Raw genomic sequence first — 11,968 nt, 5'->3', positions numbered from 1 at the left:
ATTTTTAATGTTAAGGAAATTATCAGAATAAGGGTTCAGAAAAAGGAAAATATTCAGAAAAGACCATTCATCCTATTACATGAGAAATAATTGAAGTGCTAGATAGTTTAGGAACTGTATCATAGAAAATAAGTAGATCTGGGGCTGGGGTTATGGCTCAGTGGTAGAGCTCTCACCTCCCACATGTAAGGCCCTGGGTTCGATCCTCAGCACCACATATAAATAAAATAAAATAAAGTTAAAAAAAAAGAAAAAAAGTAGATCTGAACTTACTGTCACAAGAACACAAAATTAGGACCAATAGGTGGGAGCTCCAGGGGAGTAGATTTATAATCAACCTAAAGAGCATATCCCAATGCTTTTTATTGACTGGACATGAATGGGTTTCTTTGAGAGGATGGTGGAGTCCTAAGCACTGACTGAATAACTGTTTTGTGAAATGTTGAAGAGAGAATCTTTGGAAGTTTTTTTTTTTAAATACTTTTTTAGTTGTAAATGGACACAATGTTTTTGTATGTATTTATTTTTATGCGGTGCCAAGGATTGAACCCAGTACCTCACAAATGTGAGTCGAGTGCTCTATCACTGAGCTACCACCCCATCCCAGAATCTTTGCAAGTTTGCTAAGTATTCTGTTCCCCTCTCTCTCCAGTAGATTAAATACCTGTGGAACTCAGAAGTGATCATATGACTTTCTCTGACCAATGAGATGTGAGCAAAAGTGATATCTTCCATTTCTGGGCAGAAGGTTTAAGAGAAATGATGCAGTTTGCTGTGTCTCTTTTCCTTTACTACAAACAGCTGTCCATATGTGGTCAACCTGGACACTAAATGAATATGGTATGGTTCAGAACCTCAGGTGACCTCCACTAGACATTAACATGAACAGAAACAAACCCTTGGAAGTTTTTTGAACCATTAGAATTTGGGGGTTGCATATTAACTGAAGCATAATGGACCCTATCCTGACTGATACAGACTCTTCTTGATTTAGGTGACCCCTAAAACCAATCCTATACATGAAGTTTTCAGGATGTGATATCATCTGCAGTATTTTTTAGTTGTTTACTTCCTGTATTTCTTCTTTATAGTTTAGTTGTAATTGTCAAAGCTTATAGAGTCAAGAAAAAAATCATGAATTGTTGGGTTGTAACTCAGTAGTAGAATGCTTGTCTCATCAGCATGAAGGCCTGGGTTTTATCCCCAGTGCACCCTCCCCCCCACATACACAACATACAAGAATCATGAATTGTCAAAGTTACCCTTGAAAATAATGAGAAATACCCACAAAACCAAAACAATAAATGCAGTAGTATTTGCATATCTCCGTCAGTATTATACATAAATTTACAATGAAGTTGTTGGATTATTTTTTAAGGATAATATTGCATGACAATACATATCTTTAAATTCTAGAATTATACCTGTGTAGCAAGATGTGCATGTTTTAATATTTACCAGGAAACTAAGGACAAAGTAACTGAAGAAATTGAAATTGGTGTTTCCCATTTCATGCTGACTGAGGGCTTATGCTCTCTGAGTGGAGTGGTGGTGGAGACCCTGTGCTCTTTTTCCCCACTATGACTCTAAGTGTTATGTTCCCTAAGTTACATGTGCCATGCCATGGTGCAATTGTACGGTACTTCTTTTCTTCCTTATAGTTTGAGTATTAAGGGCTGGGTTGTGGCTCAGTGGTAGAGCTCTCACCTAGCACATGTGAGGCCCTGGGCTCAATCCTCAGGACCACATAAAATAAATAAAGATACTGTGTCCATCTACATGTAAAAAATAAATACTTCAAAAAAAAAAGTTTGAGTATTAAAAAGGGAGCTTAGGTCCTGAACCAAAATTTCAGGTGACCACAGATTAGAGGAGACCCACAAATTTGGACTATATGTTCTTGTGTCATAACACATTTATTTTTAAAAAGTAACAAGAAACTTAAACTAAATAGAAGTTTATTTCTCTCTTATATAAAGTCCAAACTGGAATGGTAGTTCTGTCTTGTCAAGTTGTCAGGGGCCTGGTCTTTCTTATCTTGTTTTCAGGCTATTGTGCTCACCCACAGGGATTAACTTGGCTCACCCTACATCCAAATTCTAGCCCCAACCTTTGGGAATGAGGAAAGGGGATGAGGAGGTCTTTTCTGCTCAGAGTCCATTGACCAGAACATAAGCAGAATGTCATATTCAATTGTCCGGAAGGATAAAAAAGTGTAATCATTGCTGGGTTCCATATACCTAGAAAAAAAATCTAATTATAATAAATGGAAGGGACAGCAGCTATCAGGAGACAATTAGTTTCTGTACACCTCTGTTTTAGAGATGAGAAAATTGATCCTCAGAAAATAATTTGTTCAAGGCCTCACATAACTAAGATATTTGAAAAACTGTCCCAATAAGAGAACATAGAGTTATGCTGGGTACATCAGAAGTCAGAACCAGGACTGGTAGGGAGATGTTAAAGGAGGCATGTTTCTATACAGTTAATATTAGAACGAATAATTTTCAACATTTAGAAGAGTACAATAATGAATAGGCTACCTCAGTGCAATTACCAATTGAATGGCCTTGTCCATTTGTCAGGGATGTCATTCTTAGCTAGGCACCATGCCTGTAGTCCCAGCACCTTGTTTGAGATGGGAGGATTGCAAGTTTGAAGCCAGCCTCAGCAACTCAGACTCTCAGCAACTTAGTAAGACCCTATCTTAAAATTGAGAGAGATATAGATAGATAGATAGATAGATAGATAGATAGATGGATAGATAGAAAGAAAGAAATATATATCATTCTTCATTAGGAAGATGGGTCACTTGGGTGATTCTTAAATCTTTTCTAATTGCAAGTGTCTATGATTGAGCTTTCAGTTTTGTCTCCTAATACCAGTCTTCCTAAACCTTTCTTTTTTAGCCAGGACCAGTCAGCTTATATTAGCCAAATATGTATGTGTTTGTTTCCTTGTTAACCTATCCTTTCCCTACCTCTCCTTCAAGCTTCTTTTAGTTAATTCACGTTCCAACCTTTCTTCAAGATCTAGATGTAATTTAATGTCTCATCAGTTTGATTGCCACACCTGTCCCAACCTACAGCCTACCCACTTGTTTTTCTCCAACCCTTGGTGTACATACTAAATACGTTGTTAATATGTTGGTTATTTGTTTAATGAATGAAGAACCTTCCTCACCATCCTACTTTGACTTCTCACTCAGTTGTTATAATTCTTGTTCCTACCAGTCCCTTCACACCAAATTTGTTCTTCAAATTACCTTTATTGATAATTACCATGTCGTGTAAAAATTGCAGTAATACAAATATGAAGGAGGAGGAGGAGGAAGAGAAGGAGGAGGAGGAGGAGGAAGAGGAAAGTAAGAAGTATTTACTTTTTTCCCTTTTTTGTGGAGGGGAGTTAGGAGACATGGAAGAGATTTCTTTAGCAAAGTTTTTTTTGTTTCTAAGTCTAACTGGAGGAGGAAATAGAGTGGCAGAAGGAACAGCATACACAGCATGAGCAACATGGTATGTTGAGGGCACAGTGAGGATAGTGGTATTTTACTGATGCCACAGAAAGATAGGGAGAGGAAGTGGTTATTTCAAGGAATCTAGACTTGTGTGCATAGTGTATTTAGGGAGTCAAAAACAGAAGAGTGACTTAAACAAAGTGATAGGTTGGCTTTAGGCTGAAATTGAAGGGAATTCTCATATGACAGACCACCTTAGCTTTCTCAGCAATCAAGAAAGGTAGACAAAGGTACGATAAAATATCAGAAAAGCTTCTACAAGTGATGGAATGGGAAGGAGAACAAAGGGAAGTCCAAAAGGCCCCACTGAAATTTTAAAATATGAATTTTAGTAAGAGTAGCATGCACATTTGTACCGTTTCCTCCAGCAATGCTCATAGGTTAGGTGTAGGAGAAAATGGATGGTAGGATTGATTCAGATTTAGAAGTTGATAGCTAGATGAAAAGGTCAATAGGCAAGGGATTAAGAGTGTTGAGAGAAATTTAAGTAATCAATTATGGGATCCAAATTGCATAAGGAAGGAAACCAGGACAGGAAGATAAATCTGGAAAGTATAGAATGTTTGGAAGATGAGGCCTCAGTGATGTCAAAGAAGGTGAGTATTTAAGCAGTAATGCTATGATGCTTGATTAAGCTGGAGGTGGGGTAGGGATTCAAGAGTGGGATATTAAAGCCTGGGTTTCCTTCAGTAAAGCATTGTAGTGTGGGCAAGGTCAAGGGCGTGGGTGTTGCTAAAATGGCATGAAGGCTTGGTTAGGACAAAGAACGCTGAGCCTAGGGTGTTAGGTTATTTGTCTAGTGTTAAGGTAGCTAGTATGTTTGCAGGTGTTGGGGTGAAGAGAGAGATTGCAAAACAGATATTTCAACTGTAGTATCAACTAGGAGAAGAGCATGACATAACCAGACATGTTGTACCTTGAGATTTTGAGTCTTAAGTTTGAAAGTAGAAGGGTGACAACCTGCAAGTGACAGGGTGCTGCAAAGTGCTGGTGATGCCTCTGGACCTGTGGGAGATGGAGGTGGAGAATTAACCTCCTACCAGCAGGGGCATAATTCCAGTAGTATCCTCTTGAGGTAGCCAGGTTTCAGTTAGGCAGTAAGTGGAGATTAGTGAAAAGACTGAGAATGTGAGGGTTTGTTGAATTCTGGAACAAAGGTTTCAGGTGGTGTGACAGAATGAGGGGAAAGAAATTTGCAACAAGAGAATGAATCAGAGTGAGGTTAGGTGTAGGAGAAATGGATGGTAGGATTGATTCAGGTTTAGAAGTTGATAGCTAGGTGGAAGGGTCAAAAGGCAAGGGATTAAGAGTGTGGAAAGAAATTTAAGCAATCAATTATGGGATCCAACTTGCATACGGATGACAACAAGGCCAGGGAAATTTTTTAAATTCCAAAATAAAGAGTGAGAAAAGACAGAGCAGATTGGGAACTGAAAGAGAATAGGTGACCAGGACTTCCATTTTCATCTTCTCATGTGTATTGTGGGGATGAAATACATAGGTAGAACTGAGAGGCCTGAGGATGTCCAATATGGACATGAAATAGTTTATATCAAAGGCCCCGGAGATACAAGGTGCCTCTCTCACCCATCTATTTATGGACTCAATCCTCCTCATCATCTGCCTATTAGCTCTCATTTCAGAAAAATAGTATTCCTACTATTCCCTGCCATCCCTATATCTTTGACCCAATCCACACCTTATTTCCTTCTCCTTGTTTTGCTATTCAATTCTGATCTAAATTTTATGAAAAAATAATCCACAATTCCTATCTCTTAAGCATTCCTTTTCTCCCTTTTAACCCTTACTCTGAGTCCTGCTGTACCATTTGACTCAAAATATTTTTTTGCTAATATCATCAGTCATCTCCAGTTGACATAACTAATCAATATTTTCTCATTTGTACCTTTGTGCTCTGCTCAGAACTTTATCATTACCTATTTCTTGAAACTTGAGTATTTTGGTTTCATGAACCATATTCTCTACTTTTACCTCCCACTTCTTTATTTCCTCTAATAATTCTCTGAGGGTGTTCTCCCCATTTTTTAAAAATCAACTTTATTTTAAAAACAATTACATAGTTTCCATATACCTCCTGTGCTCCCACTCAAAGAGCCTTCCCCACCATGGTCATCCTGCGTTTGTTACAGTGACATACTTGTTACATTCAGCAATCCACACTGACAACTCATTGTTCCCTAAATTGCGTAGTTTCCATTAAGGATCAATCTTGGTGTTAGGTATTGTATGAGTCTTGACAAATGTATAATGGCATGTATCCAACATTGTATTATAATAGTGAATAATTTCACCACCCTAAAAATCCTCTGTAGATTTCCTATTTTCCCTGTCTCCCCAACCACTAATCTTTTTACTTTCTCCATAATTTTGCTTTTTTTTTTTCAGAATATTATGTAGTTAGAATCAAACAGTACGGAGCCCTTTCAGATTGGTGTCTTTCACTTAGTAATATGCATCTAAGCTTCCTCCATGTCTTTTCATGGCTTCCTAACTTTTTTTGTTTTTCAGTGCTTAATAATATTCTGTTATCTAGAATTCAATTCATTTGTCTTCATAAGAGCAACTTGATTGCTTGCAAGTTTGGGCAGTTATGAATAAAGATGCTATAAACATGTATAGTTAGGGTTTTAGATGGATATGTTTTCAACTCACTGGATTAAATACTAGAGAACATGACTGCTGGACCACATGGGAAAGTATTGTCCACCCTTTTTATAGACAAATGGTCCACAGGAGGCCAGTCATTAGTATTCTGCTTTGTAAACATGTAACTTAAGGTAAAAAACTTAAATGACTTACTGAAGGATTACACAGGAATAAGTGATAGAGCAGGTCTAAACTTTGGGATTTCTCCCTACTGGTCCAAGACTTTTTACTACCTTATGTGGCTTCCTCATTACATAACAGAGAAAAAGTTTGGATTTCTTACCCAGGGGTCTAAGTCTAAAATTATCACACAGCTCAAAAAGACTACACTAATGTTGTACCTAGAACTGGGTGGGGAAAAAGTACAAGCTAGAAAAGTATAATATTTTAAGGCTTTTAAGAGTGATGAGGATATTAAAGTTTCTAAAAAACCTAAGAGTTTTATTTATATTAAAGCATGTTTAGATGATAGTGAAATAGCAACTTATAGGAGGGAAGAAAATATTTACAAATCATATATTCCATAAGGTTTAATATCCAGAGTTGGGCTGAGTTTGTGGCTCAGTCGTAGGGCACTTGCCTAGCATGTGTGAGGTACTGGTTCAATTTCCAGCACCACATAGAAAAATAAATAAAATAAAGTTATTTGTCCAACTACAACTAAAAATATTTTTAAAAAATACCCAAAGTAATGGGCTTGGGTTGTGTCTCAGCGGTAGAGTGCTTGCCTAGCACGTGTGAGGCCCTGCACCACATAAAAATAAATAAGTAAAATAAACATATGTGTCCAACTAGAACTAAAAAATAATTTTTTTTTAAAACACAAAGTGAATAAAGAACTCCTTCAACTCAACAACAATAAAACTTGATTAAAAATGGGCAAAGGACTTCTCCAAAGAAGTTGCACAAATGACCAATAAGCACAAGATTCACAGCATCACTTATTATTAGGAAAATGAAAATCAAAACTACAATAGGAACCACCTCACACCCATTAGGATTGGCTACTATTAAAAAATAATAATAATAACAAGTGTTGACAACGGAATGGAAAAATAGGAACCCTCTTGTGTTGTTGTTATATATTTATTAGTAAATAAGCCTGATTTAGAAAGTTAAGAAGCCAGTAACAAAAAGACCACATATTGTATGATTCCATTTATATGAAATATTTGAAATGTTTTCTCTCATTGAATAAAGTTTGACCAAAGAAAGGGGAAAAAGTGGGGGAGGACTCGTGTGAAAATAGAAGGGAGATCAGTGGAGCAAAAGAAGGGGATAGAAGGGGAGGGAGGAGGAACAGGAAAGGAGAGGAATAATGGAATGAAATTGACCAAATTGTGCTATGTACATGTGAATACACCACAGTGAATTTGACTTTTATGCTTATATATAAAGAAACAATTTTAAAAATTATAAATAAATAGAAGGAATACCAGTAGAGTAGAAGGGAAACAGGAGGAGGGAGAAGGAGGGGAAAAGGGGAAGCACTGGGGACTGAAGTGGAGAAAATTTTATTCTATGATGTATAATTATGTCAAAATGGGCCCCACTATTATGTGAAACTATAATGTACTAATAAAACATTCAGAAATAAAAACATATGTTGTCTTGATGAAGATTTACTACTGATATACCACTCTTTAAAATGCATTTTTTAATTGATTTTTAAAAATGAGAGTGCAATACATTACAATTCGTATTATACTTATAGAGCACAGTTTTCATATCTCTGGTTGTATATAAAATATATTCACACCAATTCGTGTCTTTATACATGTACTTTGGTTGATTATATGCAAACATAAGTCAAAATGTTATTCAAGTCAAAATGTCTGACTTTCTGTCATCTAATTTTCCCTTTTGTGGTTGAGTCCTGTCACTCCTATTTCAAAACTTAGCTCATATACCACTTTTTCTAAGTAGTCTTCTCTAATTTCTCAGCCAGAATTAACAGTTCCATTCTTTTTTTGAACTTAGACTGAACCAGTAAGGGGAAAGAGCATATGACTCAATAAGTCCCATAGGTATATATGCAAGAGAAATGAAAATAAAATGTACATAGAAACTTGCATATGAATTTTATATAGCATTATTCATAAGAGCCAAAAAATATCTAAATGACCCCAGGATCTGTCAGCTGAATAAAATGTGGTGTATCCATAAAAGGGAATATTATTTGGCAACAAAAAGAAATGAAGTATTGATACATGCTGCACTGTAGGTGAAACACCATGTTAACAAGCCAGTCACCAAAAGACCACATATTGTATGATTCCATTTATATGAAATATCTGGAACAATCAAAATATTAGAAACAATTGGTGGATAAATGGTTGTCACTTGAGTCTTAGGGGTGGGAGGGAGGTACAGAATGACTACTAATGGGTGCAAGCTTTCTTTTGGAGGTAATAAAAATGTTCTAAATTTCCGGATCCTCCACTCCATCCCCTGCGGGTCTGCTCTGTGTGCCATAGACAGCATGGTCCCAGACATAGCAGTTGGCATTAAGCGATCTGACGAGCTTTTCTCTACATGTGTCACTAATGGACCCTTTATCATGAGCAGCAACTCTGCTTCTGAAGCAAATGGAAATGACAATAAGAAGTTCAAAGGTGACAGCAGGAGTTTGGGAGTCCCCTCCTGTATGATCCATATCTGCAAGCTGCCCAGCGATGTCACAGAGGGCGAGGTCATCTCCCTGGGGTTGCCCTTTGGGAAAGTCACCAACCTCCTGATGCTGAAGGACAAAAACCAGGCCTTCATTGAGATGAACACCCAGGAGGCGGCCAACACATGGTCAACTATTGCACCTCGGTGACACCTGTGCTGCAGCCAGCCCATCTACATTCAGTTCTCCAACCACAAGGAGCTCAAGACTGACAGCTCCCCAAACCAAGTGCGGCCCAGGAGGCACTGCAGGCCGTGAACTCAGTCCAGTGGGGGAACCTGGCCTTGGCCACCTCCACCGCTGCCGTGGAAGCTGGGATGGCAATGACTGGGCAGAGACCCGTGCTCAGGATCATCGTGGAGAACTTCTTCTACCCTGTGATCCTGGACGTGCTGCACCAGATCTTCTCCAAGTTCGGTGGCACAGTCCTGAAGATTATCACATTCACCAAGAGCAACCACTTCCAGGCGTTGCTGCAGTATGCCAATCCTGTGAGTGCCTAGTGCGCCAAGCTGTTGCTGGATGGGCAGAATATTACAATGCCTGCTTCCCGCTGCGCATGGACTTCTCCAAGCTCACCAGCCCAACGTCAAGTACAATAAGGACAAGAGCCACGATTACAGGCACCCAGACCTGCCCTCTGGGGACAGCCAGCCCTCAATGGACCAGACCATGGCCACGGTCTTCGGTGCACCTGATTTAATCTCAGCCTCTTCATATGCAGGAGCTGGGTTCCCTCCCACCTTTGCAATTCCTTCAGCCACAGGTCTGCCTGTTCCTAACAGGCACGGAGCCCTGGCCCCATTGGCCATTCCATCAGCTTCAGCTGCCATGGCTGCCCGCAAGCCAAATCACCATCCCAGGCCTGGCGGGGCCTGGGAACTCCATACTGCTGGTCAGCAACCTGAACCCGGAGAGAGTAACACCCCAAAGCCTCTTTATTCTTTTCGGCGTCTATGGGGACGTGCAGCGGGTGAAGATCTTGTTCAACAAGAAGGAAAATGCGCTGGTGCAGATGGCAGATGGCAGCCAGTCCTAGCTGGCCATGAGCCACCTCAACGGGCACAAGCGGCATGGGAAGCCCCTCGCATTAGCTGTTCAAGCACCAGAACGTACAGCTGCCGCCTGAGGGCCAGGAGGACCAGGGCCTCACCAAGGACTACGGCAACTCCCCCTGCACCCCTTCAAGAAGCCGGGCTCCAAGAACTTCCAGAACATCTTCCTGCCCTCCACCCCCCTGCATCTCTCCAACATCCTGCCTTCCTTCACGGAGGAAGACCTCAAGGTCCTGTTCTCCAGCAACAGGGGCATGGTCAAGGGGTTCAAATTCTTCCAGAAGGACCACAAGACGGCGCTGATCCAGATGGGCTCCCTGGAGGAGGCGGTGTAGGCGCTAATCGACTCACACAACCGTGACCTGGGCGAGAACCACCACCTGTGACCTGTGAGTCTCCTTCTCCAAGTCCACCATCTAGGGGCCCAGCCACTGGCCGGGGTCCGGAGGCACTTCTGTCATTCCAGAGAAAAGCCATTTTAAGAAGGAGCTGAAGTAACCTTAACAGACCAGAGATTTTATTTTATTTTATTTTTAAAGTGAAATCAGTTTACCTGTTTTTTAAAAAAATAAATCTAGCTCACCTTGCTGACCTTGTGGTGACTGATGGCTCAGAGCACTCGGGGACTACAGAAAGGGTCCCCAACCTGCCCAGGGTCAGGCCAGGCCAGACCCAGCACCCTGCCTTGCAGGGCATGTTGGGCATGCAGCCCTCAGGGAGCCCCCAACCATGACCTGGCCTCCTGGTGCCTTAAACCTCCCTGCCTTGTAGCAGCATGCCCACCCAAGGTGACCCAGGGAGCCGGGGGCTAGGGATCTGCTCCAGGCAAAGGCAAAGCAGACTCCTGCTCTGACGGATCATATGCCCAGTGCTGGGACAGAGTGGAGACCAAGGTGCCAACAGGGCTGGCTGACACCCTCCCATGTCAAGTGACTTGAATCATGTCAAGTGACATGATTCTCCCCATGTCCTCCAGCCACCCAGGTCCCCCTCGCCTGGCCAGGCCCAGAGGGCACAAACCCAGCCTCCTTGAGCTTTTAGCCTTTTGTTATAACCTTTGTATCATATTCTGATGTGGTTGCAGACATCTGTGCCTAGTAATATTTCCAGTTGACCAAATATCCTAATCTTTTTTCATTTATTTGCAGAAGAAATAGTTATAAGTACCTTTTTATAGGAAGAGGATCCAGTAGTATGAGTGTGATCTTTCTCTTGGTATTACTTTGTATGCTGTACTTTCTATTTTATTCTTTTTAATCAATTAAATCATAGGCAGGACCCAGCCTCCCCGGGGGGCAGGGCCTTGCTGTGCAATGCCCTCCTCAGTGGCCTTACTCAGCCTCCAAGATCTGCCTAGGAAGACCAGCTCTAGAACTTTTAGGGTTGGTTTGTTTGTTTTTGTTGTTGTTGTTTTTTTATTCCCTTTGCTTCAAATTTTGGACCAAAGTCATGTTTCTGTTCCTGTCTGCTCTGATGCTGGGACTCTAGGCGGTGGGAACCTCCAGGTTCTGACCACCCTCCTACCCTGGGGGACGCCTTGGTCCCACTGGGCCACCAGGCCAACAACAGGGCCGGTCTCCTCGGATCCCCAGTTTCATAGAGTGTGACAAGGGTGTAAATATTTATAATTTTTTATACCTGTTGAGATGTAGAGGGGCACATCGGTATTTTTATGGTGACACATATATTTTGATAACAGTGATTACAGGCTCAGTATTGTATGTGGAGCGCAGTGGCCATGAGCACATTCCATTGCCTGTCCCTGGGCTTGTAATGCAGATAGAACTCGATTAATGCAGTTTTGTAACAACAACAAAAATGTTCTAAAATTGATTATGATGATTTCACATACTGAATATACTAAAAACCATTGAACATCTTTTAAATAGGTAATTGAATATTATGTAAATTATATAAAAAAGTCATTTTCTAAAACAAGTGTTTTCTGACTAATTCTCATCAAGTGCAATCTAATTCCTTGGATAAGTGCATTCTTTTATTTACTGAATACCTGTTGAGTATCTACTAGATACTGCTTCAGGCATTAAACTACTTGTT

General features: G+C 40.5%; 1 pseudogene across 1 annotated transcript; it reads left to right on the top strand.

Annotated features, from left to right (window-relative positions):
* Positions 1 to 8,666: 8,666 nt before the first annotated feature.
* On the top strand, positions 8,667 to 10,296 carry LOC308656775 (polypyrimidine tract-binding protein 1-like; annotated as a pseudogene). Its single transcript has 2 exons — positions 8,667 to 9,543; positions 9,622 to 10,296. The product of its transcript is annotated as a polypyrimidine tract-binding protein 1-like (transcript).
* The last annotated feature ends 1,672 nt before the right edge of the window (positions 10,297 to 11,968 follow it).

Source organism: Spermophilus citellus (genome assembly GCF_964194105.1).
Source record: "Spermophilus citellus genome assembly, chromosome: 9".
NCBI classification, from domain to species: domain Eukaryota; kingdom Metazoa; phylum Chordata; class Mammalia; order Rodentia; family Sciuridae; genus Spermophilus; species Spermophilus citellus.
This window is presented reverse-complemented; position numbering and strand designations above follow the sequence as displayed.